We start from the raw sequence: 14,055 nt of genomic DNA, 5'->3' as shown, positions 1-14,055 counted from the left end.
AAAATCAATGGTATGTGTTTCTAGTCATAGTATTCTACATTAAGACCACACCAGAGAGCATCGCTAATAAATTACTTTTCTTGCTAGTGAATTTCTGTCAGCTTCAAGATAAAATAGTAATTCTCATTGTAGCTATTCAAAAGTAGCTACAAAACGTCTCACGGAGTTTTTAAAAAGTAAAATGTTACATTTAAGTATATTTCACTAGGAATTTAGTAAAGGAGTCTTTATTAATAACTATGTTTTCAAAATGATAGAAAACAAAAGGTTTTAATCTGTTAAATGTAAAAATTTGATAAAACTCACCAGATCAAGAAATCATGAAAAAATAAAACAGATCTTGTATACTACATGGTACTGATCAATAAATTTGAACATAATTTTTTCAAAGTGAAAAATAATAAGAGAACGAGACTTTGAAGCAAAAAAGTATAACTGTCTCAAGTAGTTTTGCTGTAAAGGGGAAAAGAAAAATGAGATGACATCTAGATTAAAATATAGACTCAAGATAGGGATTTATAAGATGAAAAAATTTACAGCATATTTTTCCACTGATGTGAATGACCTAATAGTGAGGAAAAAAATGTTTATGTTTAAAGTAGAGAGGGTGGCTGGAGCAGGATCCTTTAGTTGGCACAAGGGAATGGGACCTACTATATCAGTGGAATGATTAAGCTTTTAATTGAAGCACAGTTCATTGATAAAAACAGGAGGAAAGTCAAAATCTATGGATACAGATGTAGACGGATGAGTTGCTGCAGTGTTAGTTGCTTTTACAATTTGTTTTGATTTTTTCTATTTTCTAAATAAGATTGAGGACAGTAGGGGTATGAGGGTGTTTTGAACAGATAGAAGGTATAAAAAAGCCATCTAGGTGAGCAGGAGAGTAAATGGATTAGGTAAAAGTAATAGCATTATCTGGAAGTACTAAGATACCTGGTGATCATGAATTTAGAGTGAATTTCAACATAGCATGCATTTTTTTCCAGACACATTCAGCTCCATAGATACAACCACATATTCGGCAGAAAATTGGCTTTTACCAAGTTTGGAATTTTATCAGGTAAATAGGAAAGAATGGAAAGAGACAAGGGAGTAAGCAGTTGAGTCTGAAAATGAGTGGTGATAGTGATGGGCCATGGCATTTGAGTGGATAACTGGCAACTGAGATCATGAGTGAAAATGTGAGAAAATGAGTAGACAGTGAAGAGGCGTAAAATAAGGAAACTGTATGTCCTGGTGAATCTGAATAATCTTTGGAATTGAGATTCTGAGGAAGTGAACTGAAGAAGTAAATAGTAGTTGGAGAGTGGTCTCCTTGAAATTGAAATTAAAGATAGGTTGAAGTTACTAACAATGATAAGATCAAGGTTATGACACTGGGATTGAGGGACAGAGGTAGAGTGAAAGATGACATAATTTGAAAAGTGAAAGCCAAGGAATTGATATGATAATACACTGGGGTATTGGAAGACACTGAAATCACCTAGAAATGTTTTATAGACACTGATATAAACAACAGTCTCTGTCGCAAGAGCTGGCTATCGAAGTATAGATGATGTCTAGCTACAGTCTGTTGAATTAACAGGTAAAATAAAATTTTATCATAGGATAAAGCTTGAAATTTAATGATAATCCACATCAATCTTAGTCTTACTCCCTAGTTTCTTAACCTCTCTTCTCTCCCCCTCCTCCTTCCCTCACTCTCCCCTCCCCTTCCCCTCCTCCTCCTCAGTATTGTTCTCCCAATAAATTTACTTTAGGTAGTCTATTGAGTTGAAAAGATGAAGAGAGAATCTGAAGACAAGATCCATTTGATAGCTGTACAGAGGCATTACAAGGTTTATACGACTAAGTTCTTATTGTAAAAGTTCCTTCCTTATTATATTGGACAGAAAACAAATCAAAACAGAAAAGTTGCTTATATGGAACCATCCATTCCATAAAATTGATTGTAGTCAGAAAAAAAAAACTATCTCTTTCTACCACATGATAGAAAAATAATTGTGTTATATAGAATCATATCACAGAAAAGTATCGTGACACCGTCCTTTGTGAAACAATTTCTTACAAGGATAGTCAATTATTTGGTTATTAATATGAAAAAGGCAGAAATGTGGCAGATTTCAGAATGTAAGTAAATGAGCGGGAAAAAAAATCAAATTCATGCTGCTTTCTCCTACAGAAATAATACCTTTCTCAGTACAATTTAAATATAGTTTTTTTTTTCTAAATTTTGTTTCTTTTGCCTAGGATGCAGTAGACATGACATAATTTTTAAGGTCTCAATTATGTATTATTCTTGTATACTAGCTGAGACCAATTTTAAAAATGTACCTTGCCAGTATAATTAAAGTTATTTTGGTCTAATTATAGTGCATAGTATGACAAAAGTGTTATTTTAAAGTGTCATTTGTCTTTACCTAGAAATCAGCTGTAATTTATTATTTTTCAATCAAGGAAGTACAACATAAATCCCCAATAAGTGAAGCTTCTGGAACCTATGAGTTCATCACAAAAGTTCCTGAGGCTTGGAGTTTGGCACTGTAATGTGCGTCCATTGTGAAAGTACCACACAGAGGTCTTGTGAAGAGCGGAAGTGTAAGCACCCAGACCAGGTAGGAGGCCAATGTGGTGGTTGTCTATGGAGGAAATGATGTGATTGGACCAGAGCAACGGCAGTGAAAAGGGACAGATGTCAATGAATTTAAGATCCTTTTTTGAAGTGGAATTAACATGATTTGGTGATAAATGAAATTTCAATTAAAATTGAATCTTCAAAAGAAGACTTTTGAAAAGATCCAAGAAACCAATGCTTCTAAAGCTAATATTATAAAATCAATGCAACATTCCAAATGTATTACTTGGAAAAATGCTTCAATTTTTTTTTACAGGATACAGTTATGAAGGCTCCCAAATACACTAACAATATTTTCAAATAAGTATAATCGGGACCTATCTTAGGATCAGATGGAGTACAGAGATCGTGTGATGTCCCAAAAAAGCCGCTCACAGCACACTGCCAAAGGCCTGTTACTCTGAAATTTCACTACTAACAATGCCTTCAGGCATTTGTGGCAATATGATAACTGAGCTGATATGGACAGCCCCTTTCTCAACTACCACAACAAATACCTGTATACTTACTATAAACAACATGAAGAAACAAACCTCCATGAAAGAATGTGAGCAGATATATGATGCAGGAGAATCAAAATCTTTATAGCTGGAAATAACAGAACAATCTGAAATTGGGTTTAAAATGATTAAGAGCTAGATTTCATTTAACTTGAAGTAAATTCAGTTCTCAATTAAAATACACATAACCCTAGAAAGTATAATATCTTTAATATCTAAAAATAGAAAATATTATTAGATAAACTTTAGCTCATAGAATTGGATTAATTACCATGGGCCACGCATGACCAGCTTTTCTTCTTTATTTATAATATACTGAACCTCCAAGAACTGAACAAACAAGTTTAGAACTAGAACACTGACAATAATCCATACCTAACCATGTGTTATTTTCTTATACCCTTGCCTTTAGTATGCTTATCAGATAACTGAGAGTTAAATTTATGAGACTGAGATTAAAAAAAATAGCTATTTAAGATTAGAAATAGAAGAGCTTTGGGAAATTAATGCGGAATTAAAAAAAGACAAATTTTGTCGACCTCAAAATTCATTCAAGGGCTTCCTGAACACATTTTATCAACACATCAGTCAATATATTGACAACTTATTCAAATGATAGAGAAATTAAAGTTTGTTCACCAAGTTCTCTTTTCTTGAAAATCATGAATAAAAATTAAAACGGGGGTGGTAGTAAACATTTCATTCAAAGCAGTTCTTAGAAATAGTAAACTACAGGCTTTCATTTAGCTAGACTAGCCTCAATAAGATTTCTCTTCTAAGAAGGATAATATCTCAAGTAGAGTATAATCTTGTATACTGATTCAAATAATACATATGACTATAAAAAAAAATAAGATTTTCACATCCAGGAATCTCTTTATATAGATATGTGTTTCAAGTAGTCTCACCTGGATTTACTATAACCAAAAACTCTTAAAATGAGAAGTGATGTTAAAATATATCTATTTACTATAACTCCGTCTGGAAATTCATTAATTACAGTGTTGTACATTTAAAGGCTCAAGCAATTAAATGTCATTTTTATCACTTTCATCTAAATGTCATTTCCCACAATGAGTCAAGAAAAAAAGCACAAAATAAATACACTGAAATTTATCCACAAGCAGAAATTACCAAGCAGATACATCTTTTTTTTTTTTTTTTTTTTTTTTTTTTTAAGAACACAAAGATGTGACCCGTAGGATTTCCTTTTGGGTATGGATGAAAAGGGGGTTCTACAGAAAGTAATCTTACAGGGTGATCAGATCATAAATTCCTAACCAGGCAGGTGGGTAGTCACATCCCAGGCCCATTATTTTTTTACGGAAAGGTTTTTACTTAAGCCTTGTTTATTGTTCTTGTGCATCTAGGTTAACCACCTTTGAAATGCCAGAAGTAATATCCCTTGAAGGCGTAACCACCCTCCAGAGAGCACATAATCTTGTTAACTATCCCTTAATCTAATTCCTGCCTTGTTTTCTCCTACCTTCATGTAATCTTCCTAAATTACTTCCTTCATTCCAAAATGCATAAAAGAAACTGCAAACTGTTATTCTCCAAAACATCTGAGATCTTGCTTCTTGACAATTGACAGTGTGGCTCAAATAAAATCTTTTTAAAATTCTTTACAGGTTTGGCCATTTCTTATGTTGATAGAGGTAATTAAAAATATTTTTTCTTTATCTATTATACACTTTAACCCTTGAAATAAAGTATCTCCCCAAATTTCACATTAAAAGGTGCTATTTTCAGTTCATATATTTATATACATGCATTATTACATTGATATACATTTATACACATACATTACATTTATATACATTTTTATGTCTATGTATGCATATACTTTAATAGGTACCCTTCCTGTATTGCTTAATATCCAAGTGTCTTGACTGGAAAAATGAGAGGATGATTGAACTATTCTTGTCATTATTCATAACAACATTCACATTTTATAAAATGATTTCCACTTTTAAATTTTCTAAGATAATAGTCACTTTCGCATTGTTACTTTTAGCAGTTTTACTGTATCATTCCCAGCTTATGTCAAACAAATATAACTGCACATAAAGGAAAGTGATGAAAGCTTATGTCATTTCCTTGCAATAAGAGAATAAATCTATTTCATAAATCTATTAGCACAAGTAAATTAATGGAGGAAAAACATTACTCTAAAACGTACCAAGTTAGTTCCTCCACTTAGGAAAGAAGTGGATTAAATTTTAGTCATTACATGTATAACTCAGCAGTATATGGTTCAATATTCCTTAAGGAGTATAAAAGAAATAAAAGTTACAAGTCTTAAATGCCTAATCTATTACTGCTATAGAAAAGAACTATGTGAAAGGTAGGATATATTTCCATCTCATATATATATGTATATGTGTGTGTATGCATATGTGAAGTTATATATGAATACATATGTACACACATATATACATATATACACATCTATATATCCCTTCACATTTAGGTATATCTTCCTTCTTCATCACATATACCCTTTATAGATATCTTTTACACACACACACACACACACACACACACACACACACTGATATATATCCCTCATTCACTTTCCTCTTCACTCCTATTCGAGGCTTTGGTAACCACATGCTACTCTTTTCTCAGCTCACTTGCTTTAATCTTGCCAAACAGTTTCACATAACCCCGACTTGTACAGTGACTCCTTATCCCCTATTCTCCACAAACTCCCCAAAATCTTAGAAATTGAGGTCTTAATAAATCAAAAACTGTAATAGTTCAGTGTTTTGCCTCTCCAGTAGTGCATATGTTTTCAAAAGAGAAGTTTCACTTTATTCTCCCAATGAAATTTTAAGAAGAGATAATTCATTCCATTCTTCCAAAGGTGGGGGGAACCTATAATAGTGTAATTTAAGTAAAATTTAAGTAAATATTTAAGGGAAACTTAAAATAAGTAAGTAATTTAAAAAAGTACAAAGTAAATAAAATAAGTAAAAAAAAAAAAGTACAAATTTTAAGTAAAACTACTAGGCAGTTGTCTGCTTTGTATGTTTTTAAGGCTTGCCCTAGATAGAAGCTGCAGGAAGGACATTTTGTTTACATTATGTGATACATTCTTTTTTTTTTTTTAATCCATCCAAGTCTCTCCATCTTCCTAACATTAGCTAACCATCATCAAACTAATAGAGACATATCATCATCTTCCTGAGATACCAATTTATATCTTTCCAGGCCTATCCTTCTGGTCTTCACACTGCAAGCAGGGAATTAGTTTCTCCCTAAGTATAAAACTAATAACATCCAGTTCATAAAATGGTTTCCCATTATTTTTAAAATACAAGACATACTCCTACTCTACAAAGATCTACCTCTAGTGCCCCATTGCTTACCACATTCTTTCTTGCCCTCTCTGTCCCAGCCACACTGACGTCTTTCCCTCAGGCTCTCCCTACCAAGTTAATACTTATTCATCCATCTCATCTCAGAATATCTTCAGGGAAGCCATTCATAACCTCTCAAACCAAATCAACCTCCTCCCCATGATAAGCACAAGCAATGCCACATGCCACCCCTTCATAGTTTCAATTATACATCAATTTGCATGATTACTTGATTAATATCTTTCTTAACGATCTGTAAAATTTGCAGAGGCATGAACCTCATGTCATTGCTCACCCATTCATCCCTAGTTCCTAGCACTATGCCTGACACAGAGTAGGTGCTCCATAAAGATTTGTTGAAGGAATAAATGGTTCTGATGCATAATAGGAAATACCACCCAATCAACTAAAGCCTGAGCTTTAATGCTTTGGCATCCCTTTCAACTCAATCTAATAAGTTTCTTTTCTTTTCTTTTCTTTTTCATTTACTTTGTGGCTTGCACAAAGGTAAATAAGATAGCTTCTACCCTCAAGCAGCTTGTAGCCCAAATGTGCCATATAATGTATAATAAAAAAGTGACAACAACAATTAAGAAACTGACTGCTTAGTACAAGTCAGACACTATTCTAAGAAATAAATACATAAGACCCTTGCGACAACCATATGAGGGATGCACTATCATTAACTCGTACAGGATCATGCAGGTAATAAACAGAGGAATTGGATCCTGATTCCAGCTGGTCTGTGTCCAGAGCTATTGCTCTTAGCATCAACACAATGCTGACTCCTGTGAGAATAATAAGAGCATAATAAAGTCATGTAAAAAGCCCCACAAAAAAAAACCATTGGTTAGGAAACTTGCAGAGGCACAATATTTCACTGGGTTCTGAAGATTGAGTAAGATATGTTTGCCAGAAAAAAAAAAAATGTGAAAGATGACAATCCAGGCAAAGAGAATAGTAGAAAACAAATGACAAAGTCTTAAATGTACACTTGTATTTAGGGACCGACTAAATAGATCAGAGGGAATGCTAGAAATCAGATGAAAATTAGCTTGCAGCAAGGATATGGAGGACTTTGAGTCCTAAACTAAAAGATTTTAACTTTATTTTGTAGATGATATAATGGTACTGAAAGATTTTAATCCGGTATTACTACTCTGAGAATGATGTTTGAAAATTCAGTTTTAGCCAGGATGCAAGAGTCTTGCTTGTTCTTTTGCCTCTTCATGACATTATTTCCACCATTGCCTTCATATTCTACCTCAACTATCAGTTCCTTCAGGAAGCCTTCTCTAACCACCTTTCTCCAAATAGGTCAGGTTCTCCCTTTTATTTTTTAATTATTTACTCTTATAGCTCTCCTGGAGTTTTATTGTAATACCTACCACAGCTTATCATTATGTTTCATGGGTGATCCAGGGTCAAAGGTTTTATACGCATATGAAACTGGGATTCATCCGTAGTTGAAGCCATAGGAATAAATGAGATAGACAAAGAAAAACATGCCAAATGGAAGACAAAGAAGCAGATGCAAGAGACCAGTAGAACACCATCATAGTAAGCTTAGTCAGAAGATTTAAATCAGGGTAATTAGTCCCAAAAAGGATCCATGGAGGCAGAAGAAGGTAAACTAGCAGAGAGGTATATGTTAGGCAGGAGTTGAGATAATATCAAGGAGGTATTAGTCTTGAATAACAAATACTATATAAAGATCAGGTAAGATGAAGATAAAAACAGCAGTAGACTTGGATTTTTCCAGGAGAATGCCAATAAAACAGTCTAAGGACTGGGGAAGGGTCTTTCAAAATCCTACATAAGATCTTTGACCCCACATTTTCTCTCATACCCCTTTCAGGAAGTTAACAAAACCCATCTACCCTTTTCCCCACTGCACTGTCCACTTTATCACCTAAGCTTACATTTCCCACTAGAGTTTGATCAATTGAGCACCAAACTGAGATCTAGCAAATGAAGAGCATTTAGTCAGAATCTCTTATTTGCCCGTTTCTACCTAGAAAAGAGAAAAGAATCAAGTTTTATACCATGCACCCACTTATTGGGTGAATTAAAATTACACTCAACAAGTGGGTATATGGTGTAAAACTTAAAGAAGACATCAGTTTAAAATTGACTTGTCTTTTATAACATTAATGTAAAGTATTTGATGGGCAAGGTGGCTCTGCCTACAGCCTTGGTTTTCAATATGAGATAAGAATCATTGAGGTAGGTGATTTTTATCTCATATCATCGATCGAAATATAAAGCATTAATATTTTATTTTCCCATTATTTTATTTAACAAATCACCTGCTGAACTGATATCTGCAAAACCTCAAAACAAGTTCCAAATGTTGATAAAATTAGATTCTGACTCACAATGGTCTTAAATAAAATTGTATTTTGTTAATACCACACAAATTTGACTCATTCATCTGAGCATTTCATAACATAAAAATAGTGGGAAAGGGATTATATCATTGCCTTTTCTAAAATCAGTCATATTTGATCAAGAATAATGAAAGTGGACTACCTACAACACGAAAGTATTTCCAATCATTCACCATGTTGTAAAAGATTAGACAGTTGGGCAGAAGTAAGCAGAACCAATACAATGAATTATAACCTTAGCAAAATGATCAGAATAACTAAAATTCATCCTGAAAAAATGAAAAAACTTATACTTTCCAAAGTACTACACCTTATATGCTTTGTTTTCTCTATTATGTTATAAACAAGAAAAAATAAAGGGGATAAATATTATTATGTCAAAAATAGCACCATCTTTGAACACTTTACATTTTTTTCCATGTTTAAAAATGTCGAGGCAATTTCAAACTCTTCTAAGAAAACTCTTAGAACCCTATCTGAAGTTATATGAATAAATTATTTTAAATTACTAAATTAATTTTAATAAATTAGTTGCAATTCATGTATATTTATATTTATTTATATAACATATAAATTGAAATTAATAGAGAATATATTATTTTAATTACAAAAGTAAGCACCTACTGAGAAATACTGAATGCAATATTAAACACAATGTACTAATACCATTTTTAGGGGGTTTTTTTGGTACTTTTGTTCTCATTTAAAATAATTTAAAATTCAATAAGCAATAACATATTTTAAAGACAAATAAATGTCCAAGAGCCGTGATAAAATAATCTAGAATTATGAAGGCTCAAGCTATCTTACAAATTATCAGAAAGTTTGATGGTTAATGAACTGGTCTATACTTGCTGTGAGTACATATTTTACAAGCTTTAATGGGCATTATTAAAACCCCAGTTTCATTACAATCAGGCTCAGAGAGCTGTCATTTTAGTTATTTGTTCACATCTTATTTAAGCAAATAATATCACCTTTCATTTGGTTATTCCAGTAATTTTGAGTACTTAGAAGATCCAGGAAATCTGAAGTGCCACAATGAGCATGTAGGCGGCCTGATGGAAAGGGGGAAAAAAAGGTTTAAAAAAAGAGCTAAAATCACTTCCTGTGGTTAACGTTTTAGAACCTAGTCCAGAATAGTCTGTACCAATATTGTGGGTTTGTTGGTATCTTATTTATGAGCATCGGAAACAGACTTGCATGGATGCCATACTTTGAGTAGGACGCACGTGTGAGACAGATGGAACTTGTATTTCTATCAGATGTAATTAAAGACTTATGGGATATACTGCCAAATACCACAAATATTAAACCATTTTAGAATAAATTTACTATTGCTTTGACAGCAGTTTCAACAAAATAGCCAGCTATTCCAACAAATGAGAAGATTGAGTATATTAAACTAGTAGAATTACAGCAATTTAAAATATGATAGTTCGATATAGTTTAATTTTATTGATACAGTACAACTTCCACAGATGTAAACTTCAGGATTTTATTGGGATAAAATACATCAGGCTCTTGTATGTGAAAAATTAGGAAACAGCTTTTAAATGAGCTCTCCCAAGGAGAAATTAATAAGTCAGAAGAGAATAAAGTCAAAAATTAAACACTGAATGAAACTACTTTCCATGCAGGAGAAGAAGGCCACCCAAAGGAGCATTACCCCTTAGAACAGCATTCTCTCATGGTTTCCCACCATATTCTTGGAATCCCTACTAAACAATGCCAAATGCTTCAGAGAGATAAGTTAGGATGACACTGCTAAATGACCAGTAGATTGATTAACTAGAAGTCACTGGTGATGCTGGCAAGGGCAATTTCAGTTGAGATGGGAGTTCGATCTAGACTCCATGGTCTGAAGACTAAATGAAAGTTTTCATAAGAGTTCCCTTCACCAAAAAAGTAATAAAATTTGAACTTATTGCAAAACATAAATGCACAAACCTGTCATTAGAATAACAAAAAATAATAAAGTCAATAGATAAGAACATTTATAAATTCCTTAGAGCAAGGCTAACCATTAAATTAGTGAGAAGTTATGAAACATATTTTGTCACTGTACTCTAGAATGAGCTTTAATCAGAGATATGTTGATTTTGTTTGTTTGTTTGTTTAGGCAAGGCACTCCTGGGTTGACCTTACAGATTGCAAGGACCTTGTATGCTTACAATCCCTTATTTTTTACTTTTTACACCTACAGCACCTGGCCTTCCTAGGTGGTCTCTCATTCAAGTACTAACCAGGACTAACCCTGCTTAGCTTTCGAGATCAGATGGGATCGGGCTTGCTCAGGGTGGCATGGCTGTAGATGAGAAATATTGATTTTATGCTTATTACCAATCTTAGAAGAAAAGTTATCAAGAGGAGATAGAGGAAACAAACTAAGTGTCCCCTGATGGATGAATGGATACATTGTGGTAGACACACACACACACACACACACACACACACACACACACAGGAATATTTATTATTCTACCATAAAAAAAGAATGAAATCCTGCCATTTGTGACAATGTGGATGGACCTTGAGGGCACTATGCTAAGTGAAAATAAGTCAGAAAAGAACAAATACCATATAATCTCTATTATATGTGGAATCTAAAACAAACATATATACAGAGAACAGATGGATGGTTGTCAGGGTGGGGTATGAAATGGGTGAAGAGGGTCAAATATAGTTAGTAATACTGTAATGCATATTTGCAAATTGCTAAGAGTAAATCTTAAAAGTTCCAATCACAAGAAAAAAAATTTTGTAACTGTGTGCTGATGCATCTTAACAAGAGTTATTGTGATCATTTTGCAAATATCAAATCATTACATTGTACACATGAAACTAATATGTTAAATGACAATTATACCTCAATTAAAAAATAAAGAGGAATAGAACTAAAATGGCCAAAGAAGCTCATGTACCTAAACTCCCACAATGTACTCACCCACTGAAATAAAATTTAAAAATATCAAAAATGAGTTAAATTTCCTTCTTAACTATCAGCTATTTTGCCCTTAGATGAATATTAAGTAAACCACATACATATTGTTAATAAGAGACATACTTAAATCAAAATACAAAAAAGTAAAAATAAAAGTGATGAAAAAGTGTATGAGGTAAATGCTCATGATATGTACAGTAACATACAAATATTAATGTCAGAAACACTAGACCATATTAAATCATTACATGGTAAAAAGTATTATCTACCAGTGTTCTAAAAGCAAATTCAAGTTTGAAACATATTATCGTTATACTATATTACAAGAAGAAAATAATGTATCTACTAAAATATAAAGTGCAATAAAAGTCCTAAACATGATACATCCATATTATAATAGTGCCATTAAAAATTATGTTACATGAAATCACTATCTTGAAGAGTTATCTATACTCCTATGTTCACTGAAGCATTATTCACAATAGCCAAAACATAGAAACAACCTGAGTCCTTCAACAAATGAATGGATAAAGAAAATGTGGTTTATGTATACAATGGAATATTACTCAGTCTTTAAAAAAAGATGAAAATCCTAACATTTGCAATAATATAGATAAAACTGAAGGGCATTATGCTAAGTGAAATAAGTCAGACAGAGAAAGACGAATACTGCATGGTCTCACTTATATGCAGAATCTAAAAAAAAACAGTCAAACTCACAGAAACAGAGAATAGAATTTGTGGTTGCCAATGACTAGGGTGTGGGGATAATAGAGGCTGGTAAAAAGGTAAAACCTTTCTATTATAAAAAAAATGTATAACATAGAGACTACAGTTGATAATACTGTACTATGTAATTGAATTTTGCTAAGAGAGTAGAAATTAAGTGTTCTCGCATGCAAAAAAAAAGGATAAATATGTGAGGTAATGAATTTGTTAGTTAACTCAATGGTTGGAATCCTTTCACAGGGTTTAGGTATATCAAAGCATTGTGTTGTACACCTTAAATATATACAATTTTTAATTAAATATATATTTTATAAATAAATAAATTACAGAAAAATAGTCAATGACTTTGAACAGTGTCTATAATATGCTGTCATGTTAAAAAGCAAGTTTCAAAATGCAGTGTATGGTATGATCAAAATTTTAAAATATATAAAATACAGATTCACATATATGAAGAAAAAATTAGGGGAAAGTATATCAAAATACCAAAACCAGTTGGGAGAAAAACAGGCAATCTTTATAATTTTCACTTATTTTTTATTTTTTATAATGAATATATATGACTTTTACAAAAGGTTACTTTTAGAATGAGTATTGACCTTATCATATTTGATACTCTGTTCCTTAACTTTAAAATTAGAACATTTCTGTTTTATTTCAAGCATCTCATCTATCAAAGCCAAGTAAGAAAATTTACACCAAAAAAAAAAGGACAAAAGTCACTTGTTAATTAAAAAAAATTGCATTACTGCTTTGAGAAAATTTAACAAAAGGAAAAAGAGATATGAATTATATAATTACTTGAGTAGAAAATAAAGAAAACTTTCTTCTAAATGAATGGAAACTGACTGACTACAATTCAGTTTTTTTACCCATATTAAAAATTTCACAACGACCAAAAATTGGCAGCTAAATGTGTCTATAATATTTCTTTATACCATTTCCTAAAATGTTATTTTAAATATATAGGTAAATTTTGTTCTTGCTGCAGATCCTTTTTTGCTAGGAAAGTAAGCCATATAAGTATACATTTCAGGAAGGAAATCAGAGTTTCAGCCAAATTAAATAGTTTTTTCTTCTCCTTCCTCTTGCTACCTTCATTGTAAAACATAAGTTAATACTGAATTTTAGCATTGTAGAGGAATACCAAATCCATAAAATCTAACCTATGCTTTATATGCTTTAACAAAATGAAATAATATTTAGCAAATAAACTGTGATCATTTTCTTTTAAAACATATGAGGTAAAAAAAGTACACATCTCTCTTTAGATTACAATTGAGAAAGTGATGGACTTGGAGTCAGATATACTGGAATTAAGACTCTCGATTACCATAGATGATCACTTTGAATTTTCTGCATCTTCCACATACATTAATATAGTCATTTATTCCACAAATGTTGACTGTGTATAGATTTTAGTCACCAGAAACTAAGAGTGAGATTAAAATAACGGGAAGGAGGGAAGGAGGGAGAGAGTGAGGGGAGA

The 14,055-nt window shown here is 32.3% G+C and overlaps 1 protein-coding gene and 1 pseudogene across 4 annotated transcripts in view; both read right to left on the bottom strand.

The window, feature by feature from the left end:
* The window catches only part of CFAP299 (cilia and flagella associated protein 299), a 528,622-nt gene that overhangs the window by 405,514 nt on the left and 109,053 nt on the right, over positions 1 to 14,055 (bottom strand). The gene's annotated exons all lie outside the window — the stretch shown is intronic.
* LOC120588481 (uncharacterized) lies at positions 11,091 to 11,209 on the bottom strand (annotated as a pseudogene).

This window comes from Pteropus medius, unplaced genomic scaffold (assembly GCF_902729225.1).
Source record: "Pteropus medius unplaced genomic scaffold, Ma_sr-lr_union100, whole genome shotgun sequence".
NCBI classification, from domain to species: Eukaryota; Metazoa; Chordata; class Mammalia; order Chiroptera; family Pteropodidae; genus Pteropus; species Pteropus medius.
This window is presented reverse-complemented; position numbering and strand designations above follow the sequence as displayed.